Raw genomic sequence first — 7,926 nt, forward strand, 5'->3', positions numbered from 1 at the left:
AACTTCCACATCTTGCACTAGTTCAAGGAGTCACAAACCCTCTTGTTGGTAAGACAAGGGACAAGGTAACCTAATGCTTTCGTGGACATCATCTTGTGTGTGCATCACTCTATGTCTATGGATATCCTTGTTTGTTCCTTGTGGGACTAACCCGTGTTGGTATTGAAAGTGCAACTCACTCTAATGGATTGCTCCAAATGATCTACATCAACATTGAGCATCCACATCTTCAACACCAACATGAAGTCATCATCGACAAAACCCAAGGTTAGTTCATCCCTCTTAGGGGGGATCTCACATCTAGGGGGAGCTTTACTCTAAGAATTGAGCTAAAGCAACTCTAATGGTGTGAACACAACAATGCTTTATGTAAAAGTGGTAACCCCACTTGTGCTTAAATGATGAGTGAGGGAGTCCTAGACTAGGGGGTGTCCGGATAGCTGAACTATCATCATGGGCCGGACTCCAAGACTATGAAGATACAAGATTGAAGACTTCGTCCCGTGTCCGGATGGGACTTTCCTTGGCGTGGAAGGCAAGCTTGGCGATACGGATATGTAGATCTCCTACAATTGTAACCGACTCTGTGTAACCCTAGCCCTCTCGGTGTCTATATAAACCGGATGGCTTTAGTCCGTAGGACGAACAACAATCATACCATAGGCTAGCTTCTAGGGTTTAGCCTCCTTGATCTCGTGGTAGATCCACTCTTGTAACACACATCATCAATATTAATCAAGCAGGACGTAGGGTTTTACCTCCATCAAGAGGGCCCGAACCTGGGTAAAACATCGTGTCCCTTGTCTCCTGTTACCATCCGCCTAGACGCACAGTTCGGGACCCCCTACCCGAGATCCGCCGGTTTTGACACCGACATTGGTGCTTTCATTGAGAGTTCCTCTGTGTCGTCACCGATAGGCTCGATGGCTTCTTCGATCATCATCAATGACGTAGTCCAGGGTGAGACCTTCCTCCCCGGACAGATCTTCGTATTCGGCGGCTTCGCACTGCGGGCCAATTCGCTTGGCCAACTGGAGCAGATCGAAAGCTACGCCCCTGGCTGTCAGGTCAGATTTGGAAATTTGAACTTCACGCTGACATCCGCGGGGACTTGATCCTCGATGGATTCGAGCCACAGCCGAGCGTGCCGCACTGTCACAGCGAGTGTCGGAGTATTGGGCCACGGGTAGGCTAACCCGAGTCCCAGGACCTTTCAAGACATCGGGGCAGGCCGCGCCCCTCAAGCCGAGTCCCAGAAGCGACTCCAAGACAAGCCGAGTCCCAAACGGCGACTCCGAGACAAGCCGACTCCGAGCTGGCGACCTCCAGAGAGGCTGACTATGGAGAGTCGGCCCATGACTCCTCCCTCATCCCGAAGTACGATGTGGGGTACGGTCACGGCGTGGCCGTTCCCCCCTGCTTACGAAGGGCCGGCATGGCTACAGTGAGCCGTATCGCTGGAAGATCTCCGGCGAGGCGCGGCACTGTTGCCATGCCTGCCCTGACCTCAGCCACAGTGCGCCATGCACTGTGCCCACGACGCCAGCCTGTACGGCCCGAAGACGGCGGGGCCGCCTGTCAGTGGGTGGGCCGAAGGCGGCTTGGGTGCCCCGAAGACGGACCTGTGGGAGTCGGCCTCCTTGGAGTTGGCCGACTCGTCCCTAGGGCCCCACGAGCCATTAACCAGATAGGATGGGGAGTGGACACAGTGATTGCCCGATAGACGGTGACACTGTTGTCACGATCCAGTGACCGAGCCTGCGTCATCAGGAGTGCCACTACAGTATCAAGCCTGTCCGCGGGACCCGCTAGTCGGCGGGCCCCAGAAGCCGGCGGGGAAGACGGCGGCCTGAGAGACAGACGGCTGGGACCCGCGCCCAGCCGGATTACTATTGTACCCCCGGGGGGTAGGCCTATATAAACCCCCCAGGGCACCCATGCAAAGGGTTCGAATCCATTAGCACTAGACCAGATCACACAGGGAGGAGAGAGCTAGCCTTGCCCTCTCCTTCCTCCCGAAACAGCTCCAGGAGCACCATTGTAGTCACTTTGCCTTAGTGATCATGCGGAGACCCCGCAGAGCAGCAGTAGGGGTGTTATCTCCTAGGAGAGCCCTGAAGCTGGGTAAGTTCCGCTGGCGTGCATGTCTTCGCCTCATCCCGCTTCCAGGCACCGGCGACGTTCTACTCGCTCCCACCATGATAAGCCATCCTTTGGCATATGTCGTACCCAACCCCCGACATTTGGCACCCACCGTGGGCGAGGCGCACCGTCGCCCGGAGATCTGCTCTGGACGGGAACCCTGTTCCTCCCCGGCGAGCACAGCCAGCCCGGCACGCCGGATGGCGTCTGTGCCGACGCGCTGCACGGTGCTGAGATTGCCTGTGCGGCCAGCTGCCTCGCCGATCTTATCGGCGAGGTTCGCCTCTCCGATGAGCCTGCGTCCGACGCAGGCACGAGTGTCCCCGAGAGCCTCCTCGCGGGCCTCCTCGACCAACTCCACGTCGCCGGCGAGCCTGCCGCGGACCTGGAGTCCATAGCATCCACCGAACCGATGCTGGTCGACTCCGACACCGCGTCGTTCGAGGCGTTCCCCACCAACGTGGTGGTCTACGACGAGCCGCTCTCTTACGCGGGGAGCGGCAGAAGCACCGTCACTGAGGTCCTCGTCCTCGACAACGGCGAGCGCTCCGGCGAAGGAGCGCACGACCCGCTTGACGCGGCCCTGCGAGGCCTTGCAGCGCCGATTCCGGAAGACGCCGACGCCGAGATGCTGGAGGCGCTCCGCCTTCAGCTCGTCGAGGGCGCGAAGAAGCTGGCAAGCATGAGGCGCTTGTCAGAAGCTTACCAACGCGAGATGGATCGCGCCGTAGGCGGCTCGCCGGCTCCGACCGGGCCTAGCCGCCTAGGCGCGGTCCGACAGCGCGGCGCGGCAATCGCCAACCTCTTCGGGGCCGATCGCCCTATGTATGCCATGCCCGCAGAGAATATCCGTGCCGCCCAGGCGGCGGCAGACGAGCTCGACAACTTCGAAGGCGAAGAGTGGCGCGTAATGATGGAGCGAGTTCAGCAGCTCCTCGACGCGGCTGCCGTGCAGAATGATGCCGGCTGCCGCACCGAGGCGCCGTAGCGCCAAAACGACGACCCACCGCCTCGCCGAGACCAAGGAGCAACGTCACGGACGCCGACTAGCGGGGCCCGTGGGAAGAAGGACAAGGAGCCGGCTGTGAGCCACAGTCGGACTCACATCACCATCGAGCGCGACCAAGACGGCTGCCCCAAAGCGGTGGGACGGCGGGACGACTACCTGCCTCCCCCTCCTCGTAGAGAAAGGTGAGTCTCCCCGCCGCCAGTGGAACATCCGACTCTCGACGACCGCCTTGGCCGCCGAGAGGGAGTCGGAGAGAACGACGCCCACCACCGGATCGACCGACTCCACCGATCCCTGGCGCTGGAAGAAGAAGACGAGTTGGGTCCCCCCTGCTTTGGACCCCGCATCCGAGATGAGCCCTTCCCTAAAGGGTTCACGCTCCCCCGAGACACGCCCAGATATACCGGCACCGTGAAGCCAGAAGATTGGCTGATCGACTACTCCACCGCCGTCAACATAGCGAACGGCAACAAGCGTGTTGCCGTAAGATACGTCCCGCTCATGCTCCAGGGCTCGGCCCGGACGTGGTTGAACAGTCTGAAGCCACGCAACATCAATAGCTGGGTTGACTTCACCGAGGCTTTCGTCCGCAACTTCACCAGCACGTACAAGCGACCTCCCAAGCGACGCCAACTCTCCTTGTGCGTGCAAGGCCCTGACGAGTCTACTTGTGACTACCTCATGCACTGGGGTGAACTCCGGAACTCCTGCGAGGGCGTGCACAAGGTGCAGGCCATCGAGTACTTTACTGCCGGGTGAAGAGAAGGCACCCTCCTCAAGCACAAGCTCCTCTGCAACGAGCCGGAGACCCTCGATGAGCTGCTGATCACAGCGGACAAGTACGCCACGGCCGACTCCTCCATGAAGGCGGAGATTTGGGTCAGCACAACCGGCAAAGTCGCCCCTCAGGCTCCAAGAACTCCGGCTGGAGACACCAGTCGGCGGCAACAGGAGAATGACCAGAAGCACAAAGCCCTGCAGCCGACTTCCAACAGTCGGCAAGTGGCAACAGCAGAAGACCAGCAGTTGGAGGGACCGCCTCTGGCGAAGCGACAGAAGGGCGGCAAGTCCAACTGGCTGCCGGCTTTCTCCTATGAGCAGACTCTAGACGGTCCCTGCAAGTTCCACAGCGGCGCGAGGCCATCAAACCACACCACCAGGAAATGCCACTAGCTGACCAGAATCGCCAAGGGGGACGGCCTGCTCCCTCCCCCTCCTACTGGGCCACCTCCTCCACAGCCGCCCCAGCAGCCGGCCGTCAGGCCAGTCGGCGCGATACAAGACGAGTTCCCGGATGAGCATGGAGCCTATGTGGTGTTCACTAGTGTAGCAGATGACCGATGCAGCAGGCGCCAACAGCAGCAAGAAGTGAATGCGGTTGCGACAAGTACTCCAGAGTTCATGCATTGGTCCAAAAAGCCTATCAGTTGGAGCAGAGCTGATCACCCAGAGGTGATGCCGAGTACAGGCTCCTACGCCTTGGTCTTAGGCGCCACACTCGCCACAGATAGGCGGGCTGCTCGCTTCTCGCGAGTACTGATAGACGGAGGCAGCAGTATCAACATCCTGTACAAGGATACAATGGAGAAATTAGGAATCAAGCGAAGACAGCTTCAGAGCAGCCGGACTGTGTTCCACGGAATCGTCCCTGGCCTTTCCTGCTCACCAATCGGCAAGATCCTGATAGATGTCCTCTTCGGAGACAAGGATCATTTCCGCCGAGAGCCAATTTGGTTTGAGGTGGTGGACCTTGAGAGCCCATATCATGCATTGCTTGGCCGACCCGCCTTGGCCAAGTTCATGGCGGTCCCCCACTACGCCTACCTCAAGATGAAGATGCCGAGTTCCAAGGGAATCCTAACCGTGTCCGGCGACTACAGGAAGTCGTTCACTTGCGCGGCCGAAAGCAATCGGCTGGCCGAGTCCTTGGTGATCGCGGCTGAGAAACGGCTTCTCGATCGGGTCGTGGCGATGGCCGGCAAGCAGCCCGAGTTATCGCCCGACCCCAAGGAGTCGGAAGCAGAAGGATCATTCAAGCCGGCCAAAGAAACAAAGAAGATACCGTTGGACCCGGAGCACCCAGAGAGGTACGCTGTCATGGGCACAGGCCTTGACAGCAAATAGGAAGGCGAGCTCGTCGATTTCCTCCATGAGAATCGCGACATCTTCGCATGGTCCCCCAAGGACATGCCTGGTGTCCCAACGGAATTCGCCAAGCACAAATTACACGTCCGATCTGACATGAAGCCCGTCAGGCAGCCCTTGCGCCGCCTGTCAGAAGAAAAAAGAAGAGTTGTTGGAGAAGAAATAGCCCAGCTCCTCGCAGCCGGCTTCATCATGGAAGTGTTTTTCCCAGAGTGGCTGGCAAACCCAGTACTGGTGCTGAAGAAGAACAAGCAGTGGCGAATGTGCATTGATTACACAAGCCTCAACAAAGCTTGCCCCAAGGACCCATTTTCTCTGCCGAGAATCCATCAGGTGATAGACTCCACAGCCGGATGCGAGCTGTTGAGTTTCCTGGACGCATATTCAGGATATCACCAGATCAAGCTGAACCCGGCTGACAGACTGAAGACCGCCTTCATCACGCCGTTTGGAGCCTTCTGCTACCTGACCATGACGTTCGGCTTAAGAAACGCCGGCGCCACCTTTCAGTGTTGCATGCAGAAGTGCCTCCTGAAGCAACTCGGCAGAAATGCCCACGTCTATGTGGATGATGTAGTGGTGAAGACGGAGAAGCGTGGAACCTTGCTGGAGGACCTCAAGGAAACATTTGAGAATCTGCGTCGATTCCAGATCAAGCTCAACCCAGAGAAGTGCGTTTTTGGAGTACCAGCCGGCCAGCTCCTCGGTTTCCTGGTCTTCGAATGCGGCATAGAGTGCAATACTATGAAGATCAAGGCCATCGAGAGGATGGAAGCACCCAGACGACTATTAGATGTGCAGAAGTTCACTGGCTGTTTGGCATCCATCAGCCGATTCATCAGTCGGCTGGGCGAGAAGGCTCTCCCCTTGTATCAGCTCATGAAGAAGACGACCTTCTTCGAGTGGACTCCCAAGGCGGACGAGGCTTTTCTCCAGCTAAAGAAGATGTTGACTACTCCCCCTGTGCTGGCGGCTCCGACTCCCAAAGAGCCCATGCTCCTATACATTGCCGCCACCAGCCGAGTAGTTAGCACAGTCATTGTAGTTGAGCGCAAGGAGGAAGGCAAGGTGCTACCTGTCCAGAGATTGGTATATTACTTGAGCGAGGTGTTGTCGGCCTCCAAGCAGAACTACCCCCATTACCAGAAGATGTGCTACGGCGTGCATTTTGCCGCCAAGAAATTGAAGCCTTACTTCCAAGAGCATCCAATCACTGTGGTCTGCACAGCTCCACTGGCCGAGATCATCGGGTGCTGAGATGCTTCTGGCCGAGTGGCCAAATGGGCCATCGACCTGGCCCCCTACACCATCTACTACGAGCCCCGCACTGCCATCAAGTCACAAGCACTGGCCGACTTCCTCGTCGACTGGGCCGAGACCCAGTATCTGCCGCCAGCGCCCGACTCCACCCATTGGCGGATGCACTTCGACGGCTCCAAGATGCGCACCGGCTTGGGAGCCGGCATCGTCCTCACTTCCCCCCAAGGGCGACAAGCTTAGATATGCGCTACAGATCCACTTCGCCGCCTCCAACAACGTGGCCGAGTACGAGGCGCTCATCCACGGGCTCCGGCTTGCCAAAGAACTTGGCATTCGCCGGATCCTGTGTTATGGCGACTCTGACTTGGTGGTCCAGCAATCATTTGGCGATTGGGATGCCAAGGACACAAATATGGCGAGCTATCATTTCCTAGTCCAGCAACTCAGCGGATACTTCGAGGGGTGCGAGTTCCTCCACGTGCCAAGGAACGACAACGACCAAGCAGACGCCTTGGCATGAATCGGCTCCACCCGCCAGGCAATACCATCTGGTGTCGCCCTCCGGCGCCTCCTCAAGCCTTCTATCAAGCCGTCACCAGAATCAGATTCAATCTTTGTGCCGACTTCGCCTGAAGAAGACGGATCCGACTCCAAGAAACACACAGTCGAAGCCGGCCCGGGGACTTCAGAACCCGGCCCGGGGACTGCAATGGCAAGATCAAAGACTCCAGAGCTCGGCCCGGGGACTGCTCCAGTCGGCCCCAGGACTTTTTCAAATCAGCAAGCGGCTGCGGACTCCAACCCGTGGCCTCCCAGCCCGGCCGCCCTCGTCCAAGTCGCACTAGTGGCAGTTGAAGAAATAGCAGCACCTTCATGGGCCCAGCCCATCCTCAGGTTCTTAGTAAACGGAGAGCTGCCAACCGATGAAATCTTGGCTCGACAAGTGCAACGCCGAGCAGCAGCCTACACCATAGTCAACAGAGAGCTGGTCAGACGCAGCGTTACCGGCGTCTTCCAACGCTGCGTCGAGGCAGAACAAGGCCAAGCAATCCTCAGAGACATCCATGAAGGCAAGTGCGGTCACCACGCGGCCTCCAGGGCACTCGTCGCCAAAGCCTTCTGGCACGGTTTCTTCTGGCCAACCACCCTAGAAGAGGCCAAAGAGTTAGTCCAAAAGTGCAAGGGGTGCTAGATTTTCCGTTCCAAGCCACTTCAGCCAGCTTCTGCACTCAAGACTATCCCCATCGCCTGGCCCTTTGCAGTCTGGGGCCTGGACATGGTGGGACCATTCAAGACGGCACGAGGTGGCTTACTCACCTACTTGTCGCAGTGGACAAATTCACCAAGTGGGTGGAGGTCAAACCCATCAA

This window comes from Triticum dicoccoides, chromosome 7B (genome assembly GCF_002162155.2).
Source record: "Triticum dicoccoides isolate Atlit2015 ecotype Zavitan chromosome 7B, WEW_v2.0, whole genome shotgun sequence".
Lineage (NCBI taxonomy): Eukaryota > Viridiplantae > Streptophyta > Magnoliopsida > Poales > Poaceae > Triticum > Triticum dicoccoides.